This window comes from Cyprinodon variegatus, unplaced genomic scaffold, assembly GCF_000732505.1.
Source record: "Cyprinodon variegatus isolate N-32 unplaced genomic scaffold, C_variegatus-1.0 Scaffold284, whole genome shotgun sequence".
Classification (NCBI taxonomy): Eukaryota; Metazoa; Chordata; class Actinopteri; order Cyprinodontiformes; family Cyprinodontidae; genus Cyprinodon; species Cyprinodon variegatus.
The window spans coordinates 820,856-829,816 of NW_015150737.1; positions in this window are offsets into that span (position 1 = coordinate 820,856).

Here is an 8,961-nt window from a genome sequence, read left to right on the forward strand (position 1 = left end):
CCATGATAAAAAGGAGCTTAAATTAAACCAAACTAAGAAGTCTTTTTTATTATTTAATGAGTAGAAAATGGAGATAAATGTAAGGAGTAAAAGTAAAAAGTTGTCTAGACAATATTTAATCCAGTAAATTATAGATAACCAAAATTTCTAATTAAGTAAAGTGACAAAGTATTTGTACTCTATTACTGGACACCACTGACAGCTACTAATCATCAGTGTGGAATATGTGATCAGTTTTTTAAAAACCTCATAACAAAGGACAAAAATCAGTAATTAGCATTAGTGGAACAGCTGTTGTCCAGAAATCTGAAATAAAATCCATTAAAATATGAATGTTCATCCTTCCATAGGTAAAAACAAACATTTGTTATGTTTAAAGCATTTAAGACACGCAACTATATAATGACCCCCAAGATTCAACCATTCAGTGCTTAGAGACACCTAAAAAAATCTCCCGCAGGCCTCACTATCAGCATGCTAGATATTAAACAATGATGATTTAGGCTGATTTTGCAGTCTGGTAACACCTCCTCTTTGTTTGTTTGTTGATATAAAGACTATATTTTTTTATAGATGGGTGATGGCAGTCAGTCATCTGGAGATTTATAGAAACAGGTTTGGTAAGCTTTATGTGATAATCCTTGACTGCTTTCTGGTTTTAGGAAGATTTAATTCCAATTCAGAAGTTCCTATTCTCTGCTCTCCAACTATCCCTTTGTTCAGTCCATCTGCTGTGGCTCTGTGAATTTGACCTGGAAAAAAGAAAAATGATTTGCTCTAATATAAAAAAAGGCTGGTTTACTATTTCTATGTTGTTTTTTTGTTGTTGTTGTTGTTTTTATATTTTATTCACTTAGATTTTCCACAGCCAGAAGTATGACTGTTCAGGAGAAACAGCAGTGAGTGTTTTGGGGGCTGCCTATCTATAATCAAAGGAAATGTTATTAACCATTATCTATTTTTTTGTTGGGTTTCTGCTCTTTTACTGATTGTGCTGCATCAGCTACAGTCGGCTTACTAAATCCAAACTGATTTGAAGCCTTCCTGGAGCATCAGCACCACCTCCTTTATGATCTGAAGCAGCTCTGCAGCTCCTCCACTGACTGACTGATAACAGCTGAGAGTAAACACTTCATTTATTTGTTTTCACCAAAGCCATCCTATTACATTAGAGACCAGTTATCAGACCAGTCTCCTCCAGTCACCTTTATCCGTGGTTTCAACGAGTTTGTAAATGCTTTTAAATTATCTGCCTTTTATGTTTTTCTGTAAAAGGAAAAGAAAAAGTGCTTGGAAAGAAAAAGCGTACAACTTCAAAGCTGCTTAAACCCGATTTATCCACTAGATGGCAGTAGTGCAACATGACTATAAACTATCAGTGCAACAAATCAGGGTATCCAACTGTTCCTTAAAAAACAGACCCTGCCATATATTTAGATGCAAAGGTTTGCATCTAATTAAAGTAAGGTTAGCATTAAATGTTTAAATCATTTCAAACATTGAAAAATGCAATGGCGATATGCATCATGTTAAGGTAAAGATAATGCCTGGTCACAATGGGCCCCAACTGTACTATTATACCTGCACTTTATACAAATATTTTATCATTATATAATATCTCTACAGACATACATTTCTAACAATCTTTGAATGCTTATATTTTCTTAGTTATATATATTATTTCTTATTCTGAACAAGCTCTTTCAATTTAATTACATACTTTACATGTATCTGTGTTTTTTTTTTATTTCCCTCTCACAATGAATTTTCCATCTGAGGAAAAAACAAAAATCAGAATATTTCATTTTATTCTATTGTATAGAAACCACCATTCATAAGCTGCTTCCATCAGCTGCATTTCACTTCTATACCATTAGGTGGCCCTTAAATAGGCTATTTGCAGCTGAATGGGTTATTATTTATATTTCTGTACATACACTTATATAAAGTGGAATAGATCAGAGTTGTGTAAGTGTGTCTTCTTGTTTTTAATACATTGTGGGGCCAATTTTCAGAGAAAATGGGACGTTGTTGGTCTCAGTGCCTGGACCCCACGTGGGGAATTGTTTTTGGTCTGGGGTCACATATAGGACTATGGTGTGAATTATGTTTAGGTTGGGTTTAGGGTTAGGTTTGTGTGTGTACTTGTTTAGGTCAGTTTTAGATATATTAAATAACCTTCTGAGGACTAACAGGCCTTATCGGTACTGAAGGCTGGTCCTAATCTGGTGGATCCCCTTTTTCAAGCTTTAAGAGTCATTTTAGAGTTATAATGTGAATTAACTTAAGGTTGTAATGTTTTATTATCATTATGTGCACTATAAAAAACCATGCTCAAAATAAAATAAAATCATCAACAAGGTGCAAGGTTTCTGTAAGAAACTTACAGAATCTCCTTAATTTATAAATGTAAGTCAACGTAAAGTCTATACACCTGCAATGATGAATGAAGCATGATATTCTTAGAGGTAAATCAAATATAGGCAATGTTACGGACCAAGAAAGAACTAATATTCAATGCTTCATGTATTTTGTAAGTTTGTAAGTTAAAAATACAGGAAGATAATCTAGAAACAATGCAACACTCCACTTTTGTCCAACTTACATCCAAAAGAGACAAACATTGGTGTTTAAATTCTCAAATACTCTTTTACTTGGGAAGAAAATTAAAATCAACCATTAGAAAGTGGACTTCATGCATCACTGATTATATGAGCCGATGTTCTTATTCCCCCCGCTGACACAATGCTGTTCTTCACATCATTCTTTTTTAATGTTTCTCACCCTTATAAATAATTCAACCTCCTTCCAGCCACATTTTTTATGCTGAATAGATTATTTATATTTAACTGATCACACTAAAATCATCAAAAAATGATTTTTGAAACACCTGAATAATCATCAAATAAATCAGCTGCTGTTCTTTAACACCAGCCTGCCATGTAAAACAGTTGCAATGGCTGAAATTGGATCTACTGTGGCAGCATTAGGCTGCAAATTTGGAGACATGACAGTTAAAAGGTGCAACGATGATAGTGTTCACAGTTCATAAATTAGTAGATTGAAAAGTCTAAAATGAAGATTTGGCAGTTTTCCAGTTACAAGCTTTGTTTTTACAAATGATGCAAAAGTCATTTGAAAATAGTTAGGTCATTTTAGTTTTTATTGTCATCCATTCAATTAGATCCTTCGGCAGCAAATACTTGCAGTCTGGGTGTGTGTGCGCGCCGTTTGTGGTTTTGGTTATAGTCCGTCACCTTTCTCTTCTCAGTTACCACAGTTTTTTTTTCACCACATTTTCCAAATGCAGCTGCGTTTCAATTGCCTCTTACAATAACTTGAACTGAAGCAGACGGTTTTGAAATGTGTCATCAAAGGGACATCATTTACCAGGAAGCAGTTATTCCGGAAAGGTACATTTAAGAAATCATGACATGAGCCACTGTGGCTTTTCGCTGTTTCAAGATTTCATCATCTTTACACTCAGCTACAATTAACTGTTTTATTTAAGGACAGCGCAGAGAAGATATTTTATCTAGGAGAGTTTACTGTAACTGCCCTATAAGTTTTCAAACACTTTATCATAACCATTACAAAGCTTTTTAAACAAGGTGAAAATTTTAATCTTTTTTTACATGAATGAGTTGATTCCATAGAGCGCTTCACATTATGCGTTATCAAGGTTCAGTGCTTCTATTCAGGATGATGTTGAAGATAAAGTACAAGTATAAACAAATATGTTGAGTTAAATTTTACTGGGAAAATGTAGTAGACATTTGGGGCAATGCTCATGTGAAAAAGAAAACATTGAAACAACTAGAAAACTTTAGCTGTCAGTTTTACGGACATGGCTTTCTTTTGGGGCGTGGTCCTACACTGGAAAAAATCAAAATCTAGATAAGTCATTTTTCCTTAAAACAAGTGCATTTGTTCTTGGATTGAGGATTTAAAAGAGACATTTTGCCAATGGATCAAGACAATTTACACCTATAATAAGAAAGCACAATTGCATTGTCTTATTTCAAGTGCATATTATCTAATTATGTTATTTTAAGAGTAAAAATACTCATTCCATTGGCAAAATATCTCCTACACAAATTAAGGGTAAAAAACACTTAATTTAAGATACTTTTACTTATTTCGTGATAATTTTTCCAACAATAGTTAAATCAGTGTTAGCAGCAGGTCAGACACGGGGCTGCAGATCCAACGTCTTTCTGCAGCCTGCAGCGTGAGGTGGGCGATAACAGCTGGCTTCTGTCGGGTGCAGCAAGTTTACACAAGGTGAATCATCTACCAGAACACAAATAGACCTGGTAAAAGTATGCTTCCATTAACCTGGTTGAAATAATGGTGTTTTATACCGATAAAACACTTTCAAAAATGCTTCATAAATAACAAATGAACCTTGAAACAAAGTAAAGCCAGTTAGCATTAAACATTAACACAATGAATACTGCATAATGTTTAACAAAAAGCTGAAAAAGCTACAGAGTTGCAATAAACAGAGCAGATATTAAGAGATACAGGGTGAATTAAAGGGTACTAAAGCCTTAATAAAAAAAATCTTGGTCGACAACAGATTGAGATATATATTTTTTTACAGTTATAAAGCAACAACTGAAACTATGACAATACTGCTGATGCTGCATTTATAATTTGAAACACTAAATAGCTAATTAATTGATAAAAATTTCTATAATGTACATATTTGACTGAATGCAGTCAGAGTATTTGGGAAAAAAATCAGGAAACCTTGGTGTGAGGCCTAAACGTCACACAGTCCTACTACAGTCTGACATTTCAACAAATCAGCAATTTCTGTTGTTTTTCTAAACAAAATTAGATCTTTGTTCTAAACAAAGATCTAATTTTGTGTATAAATATCTTCAGTAATGTTAACAAACTGAAGGAAAGATTTGTGGGAAATGAAGTGAGATTTTCCTGGATAGTTTTCCTGGAAAAAAAAAAAAAGCTTTGTTGAATAAATCAGATGAAATTGACCAAGCTTTTCCACAGAAGATGTATAATGAAAATGTAAAGCCCCAAGAATGCAAAAATATCTTCTACAAGTAGGCAGGTAAGAATTGAGGAATCCCACTTGAATTTTTGTTTGTAGAGAAAATTTTTCATGGAGAAAATGTTTCCTCTCAGATAGACTTTGGTTCTTTATTATGCAAGTTACGATGAGATGAACGAGCTAATATTCAGACGACATATTTAGTCCACTTCAAAGAAGACATTTTAAATCCGGTGTTGCCGTAGTCAGTTAAAATGACCTGTTCTTGTGTTTAAAAATGTAATCCTCATCTCTTTGATTAGGCAGATATAATAAAAAAATTATTTTCACAGAATATTGCGGAGATTAGTTTGCAGACGCGTGTGCAGACACAAAAAAACAAAGATGTTCAAAGAAAAGAAGAAGATATTTACACAGAAAATGTATACTCATTTATAAATTCCAGTAAAGAATGTGGTTTAGGGTACATCCGATGGAGAAAAAAACAATGTCAGAACTGCTTGGCAGCAGATGAGTGCATTGCAAGTAAATATAGTGACGGTGAGTCAATAAATTAGTTTGATTCTTAGTCATAATGGGCGTGATTTATAAAAAAAAATATGACTTCAGGCCCCCTGAACAATCGGTCAACTGAAGGGAGGAGTAGATTAAGTGCAATAAGAACCATCAAAATAATGCTAATTATGGTACCAGGGCCCTATTACACAAAAGCTCCCTTCAGAAATCCCAGCATAAGAGATAAGGCCAGATTAGACCCAGTGTCAAGACTGGATCCTGCCTTCATTCATTCTACAAACACCAAGCCAGGCTCCAAAGCTGCAGCTACATCAAGCCAGATGCAAGCTATTGAGCTAAATGCAGGGCTGCCACTTTTTTCAAGAGACCATGAGGTTGATGACAGATACATTGATTCAGCAAACAAAAGTGGATTATTTAAATGCCTAAACAGTGTAACATACACACCCTTGAAAGTACCTCTCTTAAATAAAACCTAATAATTTAAGGAGCAACTTTTCCATTTCTCTCCAATAAAAAACTGCTAACCTAACCTAACCTAACCTAATGTCTATGTTGGGGTTTTTGAAATCTCATTTGTTTTTACGGGTCCTTCGTTACCCTATTTTATTTTGACAAACCAGACGTTCTTTTACCTGTGTGATATGGTTGCAATTGTCACTCTTGACTTGGCAGACAGTTGATGTGGAATTGTTCTCGTTAATTAACGTGACAACTCAAGTGCTCTGGTGGACAAATGTGAGCGCAGCGGAGCAGTAACATAGGATGTGGAATTTCAGGGTTAACTGCCCGTTTATCTGGAAAATCCGAACTTAATCCATTATCTTGGCTTCATAAAATAGGTCTCAGGCTTTGGGGGATTGTAAATGACAAATGACCCTAGAATGACCATACTGTATGTGTTGAGCATTTGAGCACCACTATTATCCTCGAAGTTGAGCCTTCTAGTCCCTCAGTCCCTGGTAGAGTTTCCCCCTGAAGTTGCAGTCAAACTATTAGAAACACAATACATTTGCTGCCATGAACCTGTTAGGATTCCAGTTTGTGGGGCTTGTTTATGCACTTTTGCATTTTCCCCATGCATCCACTAAATGTTGCCATTGTCCTCTGCTGGTCTGGAGGTTGTTCATGTTCTTCTCACCTCACACCTGCAGCCTATTGGGTCATCAGTCCCTGAGGAGTATTTAAGGAGCAGACTGTCTTCACTTACTCGCCAGAGTGTTTTCCAGTATTGGGTACTCTAGCCCCTCTGAGTTTGCTGAGTCAACTTTGAGTCTAAGAGTCTTCGAAGCTCTTCAGTCATAACCTTATTTTGCCTTTGATTCTCCAGCAGGATTTTCCAGATCCTCTGGATAAGCTGGCCCTTCAAGCCTGGAAGGGAAACACTGAGAAAAGGAGACAGATCTCCTCATCTGAATGCTGAGCCCTTCAGGAACCAAGAGTCAGTCTGCTAAGTTCCTCCTCAGGATTCCCATAGTCTGCCTGTCCGCCCTCCAATGAATCAAGCCTTCTACAGACCAAGCCTCCATAAACAGGATCTCAGAAAACCTCCCCAACTACCACAGTGAGTCCAAGAAACCTTGTATTCAGACCTTCAGCCAGTTTTCCCACAGTCCTTGAACTCACCACTCTGATCTCCTCCTAGAACTTCCGGTTCACCAGACCGCTGGAACCTCCCCAAGCTGGAGAACTGTTTTACCTATCTATGTACAGTTCCTGACAATAAACTGTTAAATCTTTTTTGGTCTCTGAAGTGCTTCTGCATGTGGGTCAAACATATTAGACCCATCATGACAGAACCATGGAAAAGATTTCCTAAACCACCCAGGTGGGAAAAAGGAGACTGGACTCTGAGGGAGGTGTGGACGTACTGGGGCGCATTGTACACAATGTTTCCATGTGAAACCACCACTTGCAGAGTATTCAAGGTCAGGCTCACTGGTTTGCATCTGAAGGCAGAGACCATTACTCGCTTTCATGGACTGGGTTTACAAATGCAAGACAGTAATTCCCTGAAGGAAAATAATCTGAACTAGTCAGAAAGATGATACATTAACAGAAGTGGATGTAATTGGTGGTTGAATGATGTCTGACCCTCTTCAGCTATACAACAAGACATCGACTAAACTCATCATTACTCGAACTATGCACAGACAGTTATGCTTTAAACATGGGTTGGGATCATCTATATTTACTGAAACCATTTCTAGTGTCTTGCTACAGGTATAAGGATGACCTTTATCATCTGACTCATAATAGATCTTCAGCTCTACTGCGTTAAAAGGAGTCAACTGAGATGGTGCTGCAATCTTGTAATAATATCTCCTGCACACGAATCTTCGCAGGCTATCTGGGGGACCGCTAATAAAAGACTATGAAAGAGACCCCAATTATTCACTGGTCACTTTACAAGGTATGTCTGATTAATTCCTCGTTAAAAGAGAAAGAGAAATTAGATATCACAATGCCAGCACTTCAGTCCTTCACGGTGTTCGTTTTATATTTTTAGGCATCCTCTGGTCTTGATTAAATAAGGTGTACAATATCTTGCAAATTTTGGGTTAATTTTTTAACTTTATATTTATTTTCAATTCAACCTTTAAACAAAGAATGTTGTATAAGGCACAGTTCTGCTGGATAGCCAAGCTCAAAATATTTAACTTTTAAAAAGGTGCAGAATGGATGGGTGCTTTCTATGACATTAAAATCAGTACCCAGGACCTGTTCTTCACAGAATTCAAACGAGGAGTGGTAAATTGAGTATGCAACAAAAAGATTGTATTTCCAAGAAGTGGGCGTGTTGTGGGCGAGCTACAAAGATTGTGAGTGCAAAGCATGAGACATTCAGCAGGTTCTGACTACCCCATTGAAAGGAGCTAATTTGTGCTGCTGGCAGTTTGAGACTGGCTATAAAAGGAGGATGAAGTTCAAGGTAATGAGGTTGGATGTAATAGAAAAATGAAAAAAAATTATCAAGATGAATTTCACCTATTGTATCTGAAGTAGACCTAAAATGTTGCTTGTTGAAGAAGAAAATAAGAGTTTAAATTAGGAGGTTAAATATCAGTCTGGACCCATTTGAGCACATAGATCCACGAGCAATGCTCTTTGCAGTAATGTTTGCAGTAATTCATGTGAATTACAGTACTCCCACCTTGATACATTAATGCCTTGATGCCCATTGTGTTTTATGAAGCCCAATATATGATGATTAATTGCCTATGGTGCCAAGCTTGGACATCTTGACAATATTTCCCCTCTTTTCCTCTGCGTCCATTCTAAAGTGTGACATAAATGTGATCCGTCTAAAGTCATGGTCAGAGAGAAAGCATATGAACAGATTGTCTGGATGCAAAACGCTCATTTTTCTCATCCAATCACAAAACTTCACATGACATTTAGCACATTTTGTATGTGTTTTTTTT